This window comes from Piliocolobus tephrosceles, chromosome 2 (assembly GCF_002776525.5).
Source record: "Piliocolobus tephrosceles isolate RC106 chromosome 2, ASM277652v3, whole genome shotgun sequence".
Classification (NCBI taxonomy): domain Eukaryota; kingdom Metazoa; phylum Chordata; class Mammalia; order Primates; family Cercopithecidae; genus Piliocolobus; species Piliocolobus tephrosceles.
This window is the reverse complement of record NC_045435.1, coordinates 176,134,834-176,154,117: the sequence shown is the minus strand read 5'-3', so window position 1 is coordinate 176,154,117 and position 19,284 is coordinate 176,134,834. Positions and strand designations below refer to the sequence as shown.

Below are 19,284 nucleotides of genomic sequence, written 5' to 3'. Positions count from 1 at the left end.
ACCATTACAGGGACTGTGCTTGATCAGACCCATACTCAGCACAGCACTGGGTCTTGTGCATGGCCTGTGGTGATCACTGTCTGGCTACTGCGTATGTTCATTCAAAGTCCAGTAGCTCTACAATCCACAGGTGGTGAGTCTAGCCAGGCTTGTGTCCTTCTCTTCAGGACAGCGAGTTCTCCCCAGTCCCAGGCAGGTCCAGAGATGCTGTCCATGAGCCAGGGCCTGGAGCAAGGAACCTTAGTAGTGTACTTAGTTCTGTGTTCTGCCCCAGCTGAGCTAGCATCTAAGCTGCAAGGCAAAGTCCTTTCTACTCTTCCTTCCCCTTTTCTCAAGCTGAGGAGTCTTTCCCTATGGCCTCACTGCTGCAGGCCCATGGTAAGTATTGCCTGGCTGTCATCAATGTTCACCCAAGGTTCAGGGGTTCTTTCAACAGCTTGTGGTGAATGTTGCCAGGTCTGGGTCTCTCTCTTCAGGTAAGTTGAGTCCCCTGTGGCCCAAGGCAGGTCCAGAAATGTCATCCAGAATTCAAGGCCTGGAACTGGGGACCCCAGGTGTCCACTTGGTGCTCTACCCCAGTGTGTCTGAGTTGATAGCCAAGCTGCATGACAGAGTCCTCTTTACTCCTTTTCTTCTCCTTTTCTCAAGAAGAAGGAGTCTCTTCCAATAGCCACTACAGCTCAGAATGTACTAGGTTACACTGCAAGCCAGCTTGGCTCTGAGTATCACCCAAGACCTGTAGCACATACTATTCAGGGCCCAAAGGCTCTTTAGTTAACAGGTAATGAATCTTGCCAGGACTAGGTCTTTGCCTTCAAAACAGCAGGTTCTCTTCTTCCCCAGGTGTGTCTAGAAATGTCATCCGGGAGCTACGGCCTGGAATGGGGGCCTCAGGATTCTGTCTGGTGGCGTATTCTGCTGTGGCCGAGTTGGTATCCAAGTTGCAAGATAAAGTCCTCTGTACTTTCCCATCTCTTCCCCTCAAGCAGAAAGGAGTCTGCCAGAGCTGCACCTGTTCTGCCTGGGATTAGGGGAGGAGTGACAGGCACTTCCTTGGGTGTCCTGGCTTGTGTCTCCAGGTTGCGTGCATTTCAGTTACACTGGCTCTGAGCAAAGCATAGCATTGAGGCTTGCCCAGGGATTACAGTTCTTGTGGCCTAGACTGCTTTTCAAGTTTATTTGGGACCCCAGGCTACTGTAGCCCATATTGACAGGGCTTGCCAGAACTCTAATTCCAATCACTGGGATGGACAATTCCCATCTCACTATGGCTGGTCTAAATGCTCCCTGTCTGGGCCCTAGCTGAGTTCTATCCCATTTTGCTTTTGGCTGCTATAGGGCAGCTCTGAGTTCCAACATAAAGTCCTACAATCATTGTGCTTTCCCTCCCCCAAGCACACAGATTCTCTCTGCGCCACATGGCTGCTGCTGGGAGTTAGGGGAAAGTTGGTGTAGGTGATTCAAGATGATTTTCCTATTCTCTTCGGTGTCTCTTTCCTTAATGTGGTGTTAAAACTGGATATTGTTACATTGCTTACCTGATTTTTGGACTTTTCAAAGGTGCATTTTTTGTGTGGATAGTTGTTCCATTTGCTGTTCCTGCCAGGGGGATGATCACTGGAGGCTCCTGTTTGGCCATCTTGCCCTGCCTCTCCTCTATGCTTTACTTTTTAACAGATTGCCAAGTTATTTTCCAAAGTGGTTGTTCCATATTACAATCCTGCTCGCTGTGTATGTGTGTTCTAATTATTCCACATCCTCAGCAAAACTGTGCATGGTCAGTCTTTTTAATTTTAGGCATTCTGATAGGTATATAGTGGTGTGTCATTGTGGCTTTAATTTACATTTCTCTGATAACTAATGATGTTTCACATGTTTCCATGTTCTTATTTTTCACCTATATATATTCCTTGGTGAAGTGTGTGTTTAAATTTTTTGGTTGTTTTATATTGGGTTATTTTTCCCTTATGACTAAGTTTTAAGAGTTCTTTATATATTCTGGATTCAAGTCCTTTAACATAGAGGTCCCCAAGTGGTTTATGGCCTGTCAGGAATTGGGCCACACAGCAGGAGGTGAGTTGTGAGTAGCAAGCAAAGCTTCATCTGTATTTCCAGTCACTCCCCATCTCTTGCATTACTGCCTGAGCTCTGCCTTGTGTCAGATCAGTGGCAGCATTAGAGTCTCATAGGAGCATGAACCCTATTGTGAACTACACATGTGAGGGATCTAGGTTGCATGCTCCTATGAGAATCTAATGCCTGATGATCTGTCACTGTCTCCCATCACTGCCAGATGGAACTCTCTAGTTTCAGGAAAACAAACTCAGGGCTCCCATTAATTCTACATTATGGTGAGTTATGTAATTATTTCATTATGTATGACAATGTAATAATAATAGAAATATTATGCACATTAATTGTAATTCACTTGAATCATCTTGAAACCATATCTCTGCCACTCTGCAACACCTGCCCTCTGCACCACCCCTGCCCAACCCCATCCATGGAAAAATTCTTTCATGAAACCTGGTTCCTGGTGCCAAAAAGGTTGGGAACTGCTGCTTTAACAGATATATGCCATAGATTTTCTTTTGTTTATTAGTAGTGTCTTTTGAGTTTTTTTATTTTGAGGAAATCTAGTTTATTTCATTATTCTTTTATAGGTCATATGTTTCGTGTTGATCTAAGATATCTTTGCCTAATTTAAGGTCCAAAGATTTTCTTGTGTTTAGTTCTACCAGTTTTATCATTTTAAGTTTGACATTTAGGTCTATGGTTTATTTGAGGTAGTTTTGAGTATGGTATGAGATATGGTTAATGCTCATTTTTTCTTTTTTTTACAGATTTAAAATTTAGTATTTTATGCATCACTTGTTGACAAGAATATCTTTATTGAATTTCCTTTGTAGCTTCGTAAAAAGATCAGTTGTTCACAAATGTGTGGGTTTATTTCTAGACATTTTGTTGTTTTCCACTAAAGTTCTTGGAATCATGTAGTCTTAGCTCTCCAACTTAATTCTCTTTTCAAAGTTATTTTGACTGTCTTAAGTTCTTTGTATTACTATACAAATTTTATAATCATCTTAACTTCTATAAAATATCCCGCTTTGATTTTGATTAGGATTGAATTGAGTCTGTAGATCAGTTTGGGGAGAATTGACATGTTAGTAATATTGAATCTTTTAGTCCAGTAACAAGGTATGTCTTTATTTATTGAGGTCTTTAAAATTTTTTTCACCAATATTTTGTAGCATATACTTTAAAAGGTCTCTGACATTTACAAATTTCCTGAAGTATTTTATATTTTTGAAATTAATAATTTGTATATATATTTAATTTCAATTTCAGATGACTTATTGCTGATATACATAAATACCGTTGAATTTTGTGTATTCACCTTATATCCTGAAATCTCATTAAATTCACTTATATTTTAGTAGCTTTTTTGTAAATTGAAATTTTTACATATATAATCATGTTGCCTGTAATAAAGACAGTTTTAATTCTTCCCAGTCTTGATGCCATTTGTTTTTTCCTTGCCTGATTGCTCAGGCTAGGACTTCCAGCACATCATTGAATAGAAGCGGTAAGCATGCCTGTCTATGTCTTACTTATGATCTTAGATAGTATTCAGTCTTTTTCTATTATTTTGATGTTATCAAGATAATTTTAGTAGATTCCTTTTGATAGGCTGGGGAAGTGCCCTTTTAGTCCTAGTGTGCTTAGAATTTTTTTAGGAAATGGTTGTTTTGTTTTGTCAAATGCTTTCTGTTTGACTACTGAAACGATTATACTGCTTTTATTTTTAGATTGTTAATATGGGGACCTACACTGATTGAGTTTTGAATGTGAAGCACCATTATATTTCTAGTATAAAACTCTACTTGGTCATGATATATCATTCTCTTTGTATATTGTTGCATTTGATTTGCTAATATTGTGTTTATAATTTTTCCTTCTGTTTTTATGAAGAACATTGTTTTGCAGTCTTATTTTCTTATAATTCCTTTGTGTTTGGTGACAGGGTAATGCTGGCTCAAAGAATGAGTTGGGAAATATTTCTTTTTCAGTTTTTTGGAAGAGTGTGTAGAGAATTTGTATCATTTGATTATTAAATGTTTGGTAAAACTTAGGCATGAAGTCATTTGGGCCTGGAATTTTCTCTGTGGAAAGGTTTTTAGCTACAGATCCACTTCCTTCAGTAGATTAGTTGCTACTCAGTGTCTTATCAAATTGCTTACAAAATTTCTTCTTGAGTGAGTTTTGATAGTTTGTGTCTTTCCAGGAGTTGGTTCATGTTACCTAAGGTGTTGAATTTATAAACATAAAGCTATTTAGGATGTTCTCTTTTTATGCTTTTAGTGTCTGTAGAGTCTATACTTATGTCACCTCTTTTATTTCTTATATTAATAATTTGTTGTTACTGCTTTTTACTCGTTAGTTTGGCTAGAAATTTGTCAGTTTCATTGATGTGCTTAAAGAACCAGCTTTTGTTTCCATAGATTTTTCTCTGTAATGTTTCTGTATTCTATTTCATTGCTTTCCACTTTGAACTGTTTTATTTTTCTTTTTACTGCTTAGTTTGGGTTTAATTCTCCTAGTTTCTTAAGGTATAAGCTGAAAACTTTGATTTGCAACCTTTCAGCTTTTCTCATGTAGGCGTTTAGTACTATTTCTTTAGCAGCATCCCACAAATTCTGGTGTGTTATGTTTTTGTTTCATTCAATTTAAATAATGTCTATTTTTCCTTTGATTTGTTATTTCTCCATGGGTTATTTAGAAGCATGGCATATAGTTTCCAAATTTTGGGAGAGTTTCTAGATATCTTTTTGTAACCTATTTCTAATTTGCTTTCATTGTGCCCAAAAGCGTACTTTGTATAACTTGAATCCTTTAAATGCATTTAGACTTCTTTTATGACTTAGAATAGCTCTATTTTGATGAATGGTTTGAGTAAGTTTTGTATTCTGCTGTTCTTATGTGGACTGTTCCCTAAGTGTCAAATGGGTCAGATAGGTTGATGGTGAAGTTCATGTCTACCGTGTCCTTTCTGATTATCTATTCACTTGTTCTATCAAATATTGAGAGAATATTGGAAATCTCCAACCACTCCACTGGATTTGTCTGGATAGTTTTTCAGTCCTGTGAACATTATTAAACTTTGTTCTGAGATGCAGCTAAGTTCCTTGGAAACAGTTTTGTGCCCTTAAGTCTTGATTTGTTTGGTGGGTGTGGAGTGGTGCTCAATGTAGTGCTAACTGTTCCCCACAACTGAGGCATGAACGTCCTGGGCTTTTTAACCTATGCCTTATGAGTTATGAGTTTTTCCTGCCTGGCTTGTTGGAATGGGCACTATTTCTCACTTAGTATGACCACCAGGCAGTGATCTCCAGTTCTTTGAAACTGTGTTTTCTTTTGCCTTTATAGGCATGCACTAATTAGTACTTTGCTGACTATTTGAAAATTTCCCTGATCTGTCTCTGTGTTGCTGTCTCATCTGCCATACTCTGTCTTGTGAACTCTAACTGCCTTGGTCTCCCTGGACTGCCAGCGCTGACTCTGCAAATCAAGGAGTTTGCCAAGCTCTACTTGAGTTCTCCTTTTTTGCACTGGGACCTGTAGTTATAGGCCTTCATACATCTCTTTCTTAACTCTCAGTAGTTACTATTTTTTGTTGCCTAATTTCCAGAATCTTGTACAACTTTAAAAAAATACATTTTGGAATTTTTTTCTTATTGTTGCTGGTTTTGGTTGTTCCAGGCAGGAGTGTAAATGTGTTCTGTTTACTTATGTTGAACCAAATATTTTGCCCATTTAAAATTTTACTCCAGGCCGGGTACAGTGGCTCTTGCCTGTAATCCTAGCACTTTGGGAGGCCGAGGTGGGTGGATCACCCGAGGTCAGGAGTTTGAGACCAAACTGGCCAAGATGGTGAACCTCTGTCTCTACTGCAAATACAAAAATTAGCTGGGCCAGGTGGCGGGCACCTGTAATCCCAGCTGCTCGGAAAGCTGAGACAGGAGAATTGCTTGAAACTGGGAGGCAGAGGTTGCAGTGAGCCAAGATCATGCCATTGCTCTCCAGCCTGGGTGACAACAGTGGAACTCTTGTCTGAAAGAAAAAAAAAAAAAAAATATTTACTCCAATCTTAACTATGCTTTTTGAGGAACAAAAGGTGTTACATTTGTTCCCCTACTTGCAAGCTAACAATTTAAAAAGCTATTACTTTTGATAAATTGCAGCTTATTGGCTTTTTTCATTCTTGATGTTTGCTAAAAACCTTGTCTACCTCAAGGTCACAAAGATTTTCTTCTAGTAGCTTTATAGGCTTAGTTTCTACATTTATGTCTATGATCATTTTGACTTATGATGTGAGGTAGGGCCATTTATTTCAGTGCCACCTTTAAAACACTGCCATTTTGATTGAATTCCCATTGATGCCTTGATAATTTAGCAAAAGTAAATTTCCTATATATATGAGTCCTTTTCTGGTCTTTGCATTCTGTTTTATTTATCTATGTATCTGTTATTTCATCCATACCAACAGTATAGTACAGTATGATTATTATGCTATGAAGCAGTTGATTTTTAAAGGTGATTTATCAAAATTAATAGTGTTTGTTCTTGGAAAAACACAGAATCTTATTGTTTCTCTGTAGTCTATTTGTTTTCTTTTTCATCATTTTTTCTCTTTAATTTTTTCTCTTACTCTCTCCTCACTTTAGATTTACTTTGATCTTTTATAGCTACTTAAAGAGGAAAGTTGATTATTAATGTGGATCTCTTTGTCCAGTAAAAACATGTAAGGCTATAAATTTTCTGTAAGCACTACTTTTAATTGTTATATATTTTGAGCCTATGTAGATGTTTTATTGTCGATGAATTTTAATTCCATTCTGTTGTATTCTCAAAGTATGCTTTGTAAGACAGTCTTTTGAAATATATTGATTTCTTTTAGTGCTCTACCTTTGATACTTGAAAAGAGTGAGTTTCTTGGCAGTTGTTGGATGTAGTTTATACTTTTTAACATTATGTTTTAATTTCTTTATTGATTTTAAAGTTGTATCACCTTGTTTTATTTTTAGTTGTTCCTCTACAAATTACAACTTAAGCTTAATCTGTTAAAATGCATCTTTAGTTTATTCCATTCTACTTTAACTTATCCCATTATATTTATCCTAAGCAAAAGTGTCTTTATATCACCTTCTTTTTTCCCCCCTTTTTGATACAGGGTTTCACTCCTGTTGCCCAGGCTGGAGTGCAGTGGTATGATCTCAGCTTTCTGTAGCCTCCGCCTCCTGGGCTCAAGCGATTCTCCTGCCTCAGCCTCCTGAGTAGCTGAGACTACAGGAACACACCACTGTGCCCGGCTAATTTTTGTATTTTTTGTAGAGACAGGATTTTGCTATGTTGCTCAGGCTGATCTCAAACTCCTGAGCTCAAGTGATCCATCTGCCTTGGCCTCCCAAAGTACTGGGATTACAGACATGAGACACCATGCCCAGCCTATTTCACCTTCAGTTTTGAGTGATAGATTTTGCTGTCACTCAAATATGTATGTATTCTTGATTGACAATTTTTTCTTTGCTCATCACTTTGAATTAGTTGTTCCAGTGTCTTCTGGCTTTCATAGTTTCTGACGAAAAGTTAGCTGTAATCTTATAATTGTTCCAGTATATACTGCATCTTTGTTCTCTGGCCTCTTTCCAGGTTTCTTTTTTATCTTTGGCTTTCAGAAGTTTGACTGTCATGTGTGAGAGTGATTTTTGTTCATGTGTAGCCAAACTGAAAAGCTCACTTTCCAGTGAGCTTTTTGTCTGTGTAAATAAATGTTTTTCCCCAAATTTGGGAATTTTATGCTATTATTTCTTTAGATATTCTGTTTGTTCATTTGTTCTTTTTCTCTTGGTGGACCTTACACATATGTTGGACCACTTGCTATTGTCCTACAGATCTCATGAGGTCCTCTTCATTTTTAAAAATTTTTTTTCTTGTGCTCCAAATTGAGTAACTTATGGTGGTCTTTCTTTACGAGATTTTTTTTTCTATTTTCTTTCTTGAGCCCATTTCATGAATTTTTTTTAATATTTTGTTTTTACCTTTAGAATTTTCTTTTTGAAAAAGTATAGTTTCCATATCTCTGATGAGATTTCCCATCCATTCATTGACACTATTTTTCCTTCAATATTTAAACAATTTATAATAGCTGCCAATAAATACTTATATGATAAAACTAATATCTGGTTCACTAATAGTTTTAATTTACTCTTTTCTTATACTGTTTATTTCTTTTTTTTGGTGGTGGGTGGGGGGGGACTTAAAAAAAAAAGCCACTCTGGATTCAGCTGTGTTCTCTTTGGGATTATTGTTTAATTTTTGTACTTTTCTAACCGGAAACTATAAAGGTCCTTTTCTAACTATAGGTACTATCTAATATTTCTGCACCATTAGGGCTTCCCATTGTTATATTTTTAGACTGGCCGTGTGGCATAGTCTTTCCTGTTTCTATGTAATTTTATTGTCAGCTAAGAATTTAAGTGGAGGTAGAGCTTACTCTGTGTATTTTGCTGCTGTGGTTGACTGCTTCATTTTCAGCTGCTCTATCAGTTTACAATGTGTCCTCAGATACTTCAAGTTCATTCTTCTTCACCTTTCTACCACCAGAGATGTACATATTTGGTTAATACACTTAATTTAAAAAAAATCAAAGGTATATTTCTCTCTAATCTCTGGCTACTTTTTTGCTGGATTCCCTGAAAATTTCCCCCAAGTATGTGTAATTTAGCTGTTAGTCAGGGGTTTTGACATATTTGTATTCAGATTTGGATCATACTCTTTCTGTGGTTCTCTTCCTGTCTGCATTTCCATTTTACATTTTTTGTGTTCTTTTAGCCCTGAATTCTGATTCTGGAACCTTGAGCCCAAAGGCTGGGGTTTTCTACTGTTGTGTTTCTGCAGCCATAGCCATAGGAGTGCCCCAACACCAGAAAAGAATAAAACAATAAATATAACAGTAACTCTTCACTTCCAAGTGAGATTTTTGTGATTAGACTATTTGTGGTGGCTTTTTGGATTCTGTTTGGTGTCCATAAATACATTGTTTTACTATGTTACTTAGTTATTATGATTGTTTTCTATCAGCAGTTTTGTTCTGCCACTCCTTCACTATTAGTCTTAATTTTAATTTTAAGTTACATTAAAACAAAACCTTTAAAGATACTGTGACTTGAGATAATTTTTATACTAAAGCTTAAATTTATGTCTCTATTGCAGATCATTTATAAATGCATGAAATTCTTGAACATTTTTGTTAATAGTAGACTTTGTTATTTTAAATATCAATAATATATTATTTGAGGTATTTATCTTTCACTGAAAATACACAATTATATGAGACTGTCATCTCCCCACAACCAATTTGAAAAAGATTATAACCTTAAAGTTTTGCTGCTTGAGTAGGCAGCAAATAAAGGATATTGTTTTGATTTTTGTTTCTCATATGTTATCATTGAGGTTGAGAAACTTTTTATAGAGTAATAGATCATTTGATTTTTTTTCTCGCTGAATTGACAGTTAATTTCCAGTTTTAATTGTTACGTTGTTCACCTTTTAAAATACTACTTTGGTTTTTAGGACCTCTTTATGAATATGGGCATTCATTTCAGATATGTTTAAAATATCCAAGTAGGTGTCTAAATGATATTTACAAAATTATTTCATTCGTTTGCTTCATTTAAATTTTTGTGGTAAGTTAATGTAACTAATGTTAGTTTATGGTGTATAATATATGAGAATCTTCATGAAGTTTTATTGTATTCTCAAATTTTGAAAGCCTTTGAAATATTTCATTCCTACATGCTAATTAAGTTTATCTCCCTTCTACCTTACTCATTTGATAATGAAGTTTATTTTCCCCACTACCATGCTTTTAGTATTTTCAGAAAACAGATTTCTTTTTCTTTTTTTCTTGAGTCAGAGTCTCGCTCTGTCACCAGACTGAAGTGCAGTGACGCAATCTCGGCTCACTGCAACCTCTGCCTTCCGGGTTCAAGCGATTCTCCTGCCTCAGCCTCCCAAGTAACTGGGACTACAGGCATGTGCCATCACACCCAGCTAATTTTTGTATTTTTAGTAGAGACGCGGTTTCACCATGTTGGCCAGGATGGTCTTGATCTCTTGACCTCATGATCCACCTGCCTTGGCCTCTCAGAGTGCTAGGATTATAGGCACCTGGCCCAGAAAACAGATTTCTTATTTTACCTTTCTTAAAGAGTTATTCCGCTTTTTTGTTTCTTTTGATATCTTGAAGATACCAGAACAAGAACAACAAGAAAACATTTCTTGGCTTCTAATGTAATTTATGAAGAACTTCTTTTAACTGAAGAAATTGAAAGCAAATATTTACTATGTTAGTAGATATCCCTGTAAGTTAGAAGCTGTATTTCTGTAGACAGAAGATTTTGTTTCCTGGTATCAGTGTGAGTAACAGATAGGAGCAACTGCATACATAATTCAAGACACCAGGTTGCTTGTTGGAACCCACTTGTGACTCTCGGTAAAGCTTTTGTCCAAGGCTCGTGCTGTTCCTCCAGCACTCTTCATTGCTGTTCCAATGGATGATGTATAGATCCATCATACTCCCTGCTGCTTTTGCTGCTGTGTTTGTTTAAAGCTAACCCCAGGGATCTAATAATGGAAAGAGTCTGCAGCAGGGCAGCTTGAAGCTGAAAAATCAAACATTTCTACTTCCTGAGTAAACCATGATCTTGGAACCCAACGAAAGGATAGGGTACCCTAATGATAGGGTGACTTTAGTGTCCCCACCCTGTATGGGGACTGATTCACAATACTAAGCTCTAATGGAATTGTGCTCTGCCAGTAGCTTTGTGTTTGTAGGGTTCTTTAGGAATTTGTAATGTCACAGATTGGTTTTACACATTGTAGTCGTGTATTTCAATCGTAATTTATTGATCATACCATAATACTCACTGTTTACTTGGTGTGTTAACATGTTTGGTACCAAGGGTTTAAAATTTGCAATAGTAAGGCTTTCTTAACATTATTGTCATTTTATAATATCATGCAAGCTTTTTAAAAAATATAATAGATTTAAGCATAGGCATTTATGTTTTAAGTTTCCTGGTTTTCTGCTATAGCTTAAATTTTATAAGGACTTTAAAATATACAGATTCATTATAATTTATTCACAATGACAAAGTTTAGATTATTAATCTAAAATTTAAATATTAGTGATCAAGTCTATCTGATAATGTTAAACTTTCTGAACTATTTTCCCATACATTTTTTTCTCTTTTTACAATTTATTTTAAGAATAGGGATAATTTTTACCTTTTGGAGGATAAATGATTAGTCATACTGGAACTTGAAAGAATTGGGTGAACTTAGGCTGCTTCAGAAAGACTTCTCCCTTTTATAAAAGGATTATCCCCATGTCATATTGAATTCATGAAATCATCTGAATTTTAAAATTTAAGTGCGTAGCCTTTGTAGTCATAAACATGAATGTTCTAACTTCTTAAAGCCTTTGGATACAAAATACACTAATTTTTTTGAAGTAAAGATTTTAGAAGGACTTTAAGTCCTTCGTAGGACATTTGTACTATGAGTTTTAAAAATCCACATTTTCCTCTAATAAGGGATTATAAAAGGATTAAAAGTCTTGGCTGGAGATTATGATTTACATAGGCAATATATAGCAATATTATTTCCTGAATTGAGGGAGTAGGTGGGGAATGATTAATTGTTACTATTGTTAAATAGACTTGAATAATAAGTCGTGATTCATACACAGATGGTTCTTATAAATTTACACTGATGTCAGATGGATTTGATGGATATAAGCCTGCATGAGCAGTCAGAGTAGAGATTTTAATATTCTTTTACTCTCATAGACTATAGTTTAAAGATGGCCTAATTGTCTGTTACTGGTAGATGCATATAAGTCTTTGCACTCTATATTTTTTTTTGTATGAAGCAAAAATGTATCTGTTTTTTTAATATATAGTTTCAATATTTTTGCAAAAATAATTATATAGCTATCTTACCTGCATTTGTTTGTGAAATTAAGTTACATCATGAAATAGTAAAAACTTTTATAATGCTTTTTGATAAATGCATTATAAAGATAACATCTATCTAAAATTCATTTTCATTGAACTAGGAATAATTTGGAAAGGTATTTTAACCTTTTGAGGTGTACAAGTCATTATGAACACAGCAAGAATTAAATATGAAATTTTAAGCACCTGCATTTCACCCAGAATATAGGTGAGTAATCTAAGAAAGTTACATGAGTTACCATAAGGAGGAGATTGGTTAATATTAGTCTTTTGAGTATAATAGCCTTGTATTTGCATAGAATCATTTAAATAATTTTTGTTTAATGTGCATTGATAATTTTAAAAATGAAATTGCTTTTGCACTTTTCTCATGTGCCAATTTTTTTTTCCAACGGATTAAGGGCCTCAAGGAATAGAGGAAGTGAATGGACACTGATGTTTCAAAATATCTCATTTTGCCTAAAAGCAAGTACCGGCAGATAAATGCCCATAAAGGGATTTCTTTCTTAAGCCCCGTGGATTTTTTCCCCGCACAACTTTTTGTGTGAGTTAGAAATGAAAACCATTCATCTAGTGCCCCAAAGAACGGCCTTATTGAATGGAATAACAGTGTAATGTACCATTGAAGGCAGGATTGAAAGTGATTATCTTGTTAACTCTTGACAGTTACCGCCAGCTTGAAATGGAACCGGCAGGCTTGATTTGCAAATGAATTAGAGCTTTTTCATTTTGTGCCAGGATCATCTTTTTATATTCTGATATGACAGATGCTATGTTCCAGGCTTTTGTTTTTCTTCCGATTTATACTTGCAAATAAAAAACAAAAGATTATTATAGTCATTTTATTTGCATCTTTTCTTTTGGAGTTTATTCTTTGTGTAGAACTTTTTAATCTTACGTTTTTCAAAAAATTTTTTAAGACTGATATTGTTTTTTCCAGAATTAAATTTGATTAATTTAAGTATAGTAGTAATTGGGTAAAAAGGAAGATTATATGGGCTTTCAAGAAATAGAAAATAGTTGCAAACAGAATATTGTAGTTAGTAAAAACTGAAACTTTTGGCTAAATTTAATAGCTTTTATTTCCCTTGATAACTATTGACGTAAATTCAAACTCTGGAGATGTTTGAAGAATAGTACAAGAAACTCCCATATACCCTTTACATAGATTTATCAGTTGTTTACATTTTCTACCCATTTATTTTATTATCCCTTCCTCCTCCTCCTCCTCTAACTGTTTATAAATGTGTTTTTTCTGAACTAAAGGAGAATATATTGGAAACATTGTTCCCCTTTACTAAAAACTGGTATATATGAGAATAAAGACATTGTCTTATATAACCATGAGTACTAGCTTTTGAGAGGTTAAAAAAAAGAACCTGTTTCTGTGTTTTTATCTTCTGATATTAGTGGAAATTAATATGCAGGTTTTAATCTCCTCTGTCTTAATGCTTCTGTTTATATTCAGGAATCATCTCAGTGATGTATGGCAATTTCAATGCATTGTTAATGTATAACTTATAAACCTGGAACTTTGTTTTATTAGTTCAGATAGTTTTTATTATTGGAGGATTAATAGAGTTAAAACTTGTATGTTCCATTTAGTATTAAATGTTCAAGGTAGTAAACATACCTAGCCCTAGTCTAAATCATACACATTTTCCATTCATAAAGGTCTTCACACATATGTATATACATACAGATTCATCTTCTTGTGGAGATAAGCTAAATATCTTTTAATTGTTATTATGGATTCAAAATGTAAGGTTCTGAAAGTCTATTTTCTTTTTTCTTTGTAAGCAGTCATATTTTCTTATGTTGTATAAATCTTAATAAAATACGCAACTCATGGATAAATTATCCCCCCTTCTACCACAATGGCTTTTCAGTATGAATATTAGCAATGAGGCCTATTTCCTGTAATACGAAGTCTAGCCGTTCAAAACATGTATTATATTGATAAGATATATTGAGAACCTTTATAAAAATGTCGGTGTACTTCTAAGGTCTGATAAGCATCACCATACTAAATAAGTATTACCCTAAGTCTACTTTCTTTGAGTTAAAACATGATAATAACCTTGGAGGGAAAATATGTAGAATCAGTTGAGAAGCAAACAGGGACATTTCTTAATATTCAATCTTTGGATTCCATTCATTCTCTCTCCCTCTGTCTTTCTCTCACTCTTACTCTCACTCTCTCAGGCTCTCTCTTTCTCATGGTAGTTGCTTGAGTCATGTTTGCTAACTGTATTAAGCTTTGTGAAATGTATAGTTGTTTTTATAGTGTAACACTATGCAGATTTAAGTGTTAAAAATTTTATCATAAACATGGTAATGACCCTATAAAATAACTTAAAATTGAAACATTCAGAGTGCTTCCTCAGTGTTGCAGATTTGCAAACTGAAGCTATTTGGCATTGTTTATGTATTTTAAGACTTCTGTTTATGTATTCTTTAATAGATAAAGAGTATCCGTTTAATGAATGAGATTTAAACAGTGTTTTTAACGTTTAGAACAGTGAATTTTAGGGGTATGCTGAGGTGTTGAGAATATGTTTGGGATTTCATATAACCTGTTCTATAAAAATTTGATGCCTGTAAAACTGATTATTCAACATTATGCTAAAATATCTTTAATTAATGAAGAAAAAGTCATTTTTATCCACTGTACTGGAATGTTTCTTTCTGATTTTGCCGTTAGTCTTTTTTTTTTTTTTTTTTAGTTTAATTGACATTTATTCCTTTAGTTGGACAACCTCTACACAATCAAAATGTATGACTTAAGATCTTTTCTATTTTTGAGAAGAAATTTAGCTCTCAAGAACTTTTATGAACTTGCTATGAGTACTTCCTCGAAATCAATTAACTAAGCCTTTTGAAACCCCTAGAGATGATAGGAGAAAATTGGTTCAGAGAAGCAAGCATTTAAATTAAGTCAGCAAAGTCAGAATTTAGAATTCGACAATTCCTTGTCTACATTTCCTTTACACTCAAATTCACCCTGGAAAGCAATAGCCTAGTCTCCTGGAAGACATGATGGAAGTGGTGGTATACTTTCACTGAAAGTGGATGCGTAAGTGATGGCCCAACTTTGTGGAATGTAAGGATTTTTAGGGTAGTTTGGCCAGGAACAAAGAGAAATAACTGCAGAAAACACATACGGTTGGAAACCATGCACTTGTATGACTCTTTCTGTAGCCTATGGGAGTAGACACAGTGGGTAACCAAGATGTTTTTAAGACTGAATAAGAATGAGATACTTATAGCCAACTACTTTCCCCTGAATGTGACTGAAGGGTTTCATAATGATCACAAATTAGTGTTATGGTTACGTATTTTAAGGTTGACGTCTAAGCTCACACTTTAAAGGTATTTATCTAATGGCCACTGGCTCACTAGCTTCCCACCCTAGCATATTGATTTCTGGCTTGCCAACCTTAAGGCTGATAATTTTATCTAACCTTCAGTTTCAAAACATACTAGTGTTAATACCACTGCCACTAACCATTGAATGCCATGAAGCCATGCACTGAACCAGGAGCTTTCACTTTTATGTGAACTTAAAATGGTACTGTGGAGACTGAGGTAGTTTTCCTCAGCTAACCCAGATTTGTCCCCGTAATTTTCTAAATATAATCATGACATAGTTAAGATGTCCTCCTCCCACCCTACAATTTTTAAAGCAAAGCCCAATTTAAAAAGTCTGTATCTGCCAAACTGAAAAACCCAGCCACTTGAAAGTAAACCAGCAGAACATTGCCATCACCCCAATAAAGCTGCAGGTTTTATCACATGCACCAGACAAATCTACAGGGCTAGTTTCAGTACTCTTCTTTTAAAGAATTTATTTTAAACCTATCATACTACACAGTATGTTTTATTCACTGACATATAACTCCCTAATAAGATAAAGCAAAGACAAAAATGTTTATCTTACTGGAAACAAGATACAACATCACTTATTGTCTTCAACATTATTGCACTTTAACTTTCTTAATTTGACATTCATGAAATAATCTGCAGACTAGTTGTAACAGACAAATAACACCCGTAAGCAGACATGACTGCCCTAAATGGTTTATTAGGTATGAATTTTACAGACTTTACTTATATTAGTGGTAACAGTGGAGCTGGAGAATGTTGCGCGTTCTCCAAGCTGCCTGGTGAGAACCACCAATCGTGTGGTGGAACTTATGGCTCTTTCAAAGGCCATGGCCCTTTTGGCCTGAAGATGATGTCAGCCCACACATCTCCCTGTGCTTGTGGACTGTTTCGGTGATCCATGGGTGTCAGGATTTCTTCTGATAGTTTTATGGAATGGATCAATGAGGATAACCTCAAAAAATCTCTATGTGGAATCTTCACCAATCCAATAAGAATTCAGGAATCTTAAGAGCCCCATAGTGGCGTCCAGCTCACTCCTCTGCAACGTACTGAAGCTGTGAGCAAACTTCAGCTGATTAACACCATGATGGACAGGCTTGCCATATGTTGCACCCTTAGGAACTGGGCGTTTTCAGCCACCACGGCGAATACGAATCCTATATATAACGTAACCTTTCTTGGCCTTGTAGCCCAGTCTGTGTAATTTATCAGGCTGGATGGCGCCGGGACCCCTGTGGAGAGCAGAGAGCTGGTGGTACTGCCAGCAGTGGATCCTCAGAAGAAAGCACATGATGACATCAGACTGCTTTCTCGATAGCTCCTGGATGTACTTGTATGAACCCATCTTGGCTTGCTTGATGGCTGCCGCCAGACAGAAAGGCACCAAGGTTAGCCTTTAGATAGAATAATTAACATTTATCTTTTTTCATGTTACCACTCTTTTCTCAAACTCTCAGTTTGTAAAGAGTTGATTTGATGCTGTGGAAGACAAAATTTGTCTCCTTTATTATTTTTCTTATTGGTCCTATACTTTAGTTTATTTCTTTTTTTAAATAATCATTTTCCTTAGTTTTTTGACCAGTATTTTTATTACCTAAAATTAATACAATATTACCTTTTTTGATAGCAGACTAAAAGCAGATGGAAGAAGTTGATGATGTTCTCAACTTTTAGATTTAGCTCCCCTTTGTATTGTGTTGCATGTTATTTATTAACTTATATCTGTCATTTAGATTTTGAAATGCTATCAATATTTATCTTATTGATTGTCATGCAAATATCAAAATGAGAAGAAAACAACTCATCTCTTTTTGCCTCTGGCTTCCTATCCCCCCATTTCCTAAAGTCAAAATAACCTCATATGGATATATAATTTGAACACAATTAGAATTTAAATGACTCAGACCAGGTATCAGCAAACTTTTCAGCAAAGGGCTAAACAGTATATATATATTTAGGCTTTGTGGGCTAAGAGGCAAAATGGAAGGTATCCTGTAAACATAAATCAATAATGAGAGAAAATGAATGTCCACAGTTTTTGGACAAAATTCAAAGTGTAATAATAATTATTTAGCACAATTTTTTGTAATTAAAATGCATAAATTTTAAAATGGAATTCCTTTTGGGGAGTTAGCACTTTACTTGATTAGAGTTCTAAATTAATGTTCCTTGTTATCAGAATTGATTACAAACATTTATCTTTTAATGCTAATCTGTAATGAGATTTTAAACATTTCATCTTTGAAAATGTCTTCACACAGATAGGTATTGCCAAATTTGGTTGCAATCTGTGATCATGTTCATTGCTTGAAAGGCATTTATAAAATTCCGTTAGATTCTTTTCTTGATTTTTGTCTTTTAGTTATTATATTGCAGATTAATCACTTCCAATTGAAGTAGAAGCTCCTCAGTTGTGTAGTTAAGTGGATTTGTGAATATGGACATTTTCTTTGCACTTGCATTAAGGGCAGAAGAATACTGCTGGAACTGTAATGTGAGGTCAAAAAACATACTCCTTGAAATGTGTGTCGGAATGAATATCTTCTTTTAATTTTGACAGCATGGGAAGTATATAAAGCAGTTTGACATTACTTTGTGATTCAAGCAACATCAGTTGTTACTGAAATGGCTTTACTGTGGTATGAATTTTGCATATAGGCACCATTTTGCCTTGTAATTTTAGGTTGAGCTCATTAAAATTTATTTTTATTTATTTATTTTTTTGTTTTAGAGACAGGGTCTCACTCTGTGGCCAGGCTTATGTGCTGTGGCAGGATCATGGCTCACTGCAGCCTTTGGAACTCTTGGACTGAAGCAATCCTCTCACTCAGCCTCCACCTAGTAGTTGGGATTATAGGCATGACCCCCTGTGCCCAGCTAAGGAACATTTTTCTTTTCTTTTCTTTATTATACTTTATGTTCTAGGGTACATGTGTACAAAATGCATTTTTTTATGTCTGCTGCTGAAGCTAAAAGTGGTTTAGGATAAAAGTGGTTGAGGGGGTTCTTCTCAGTCAGAAAATTTCAGTATTGATCCCTTATGTGAAACATCACAATTAGACTCTACCACTGTTAAGACATCAAACTGCTGCCATGTGTTGGAGTAATCAGGATATTCAGCGTCTGTATCTGTCAAAAAAATCATACAACCAACAGTGGACAAGTCCACAAGAGCGAGTGAGGTTCATTGTTGACACTTCTGGTTGAATACCACATTTTGCATTCAGATATTTTTACAAAGTATTTGTTGATGAATAATACAGTGAATAACTGTAGGCTTTAAATTTTCACAGACTTACATTTTCACAAGCTTTGTAGATTTGCCCAACTAAGCCTCTTTCGGCTCTCTGTTGTTAACTACCATGATATGTAACACATCTTAGCAGATTCCACATCAGTTTGTACTGAATGAGTGTTTTCTCAGTTTTGTTGAAAATATTCTCATGTTCTATGCGTAATTTTCATGGAGGCTAATTCTTAAGTCATTCCACATTCACCATTGACTCCTGAAATAAACAACTGAGCAGTATCTCTGACGTCTGTTGACTCACAAAGAGCCAAGCAAAACCACTTGAACTCATTTGCCTTACCTCTTAATTGGACATATTGATGATATTCCCTGTGTCTTCAACAGTTTGAACAACTGTTCTTGCTGAAAGTCTAATAGTTTTAAGCAAGTTTATTTTCTCTGGACACATTTCTTTGGCTGCAGTAGAACACTAATTAAGTCATCTTTGGTAAATGGCTTTCACTGATTGGTTGACAAATGCACCACTCAGAAACTCATTTTTATTTTTTTTATTTTTGTGAAGAAATT

The 19,284-nt window shown here is 35.3% G+C and overlaps 1 protein-coding gene and 1 pseudogene across 1 annotated transcript in view; one reads left to right on the top strand and one right to left on the bottom strand.

The window, feature by feature from the left end:
* The window catches only part of RSRC1 (arginine and serine rich coiled-coil 1), a 411,876-nt gene that overhangs the window by 148,834 nt on the left and 243,758 nt on the right, over positions 1–19,284 (top strand). The gene's annotated exons all lie outside the window — the stretch shown is intronic.
* On the bottom strand, positions 16,191–16,812 carry LOC111550105 (annotated as a pseudogene).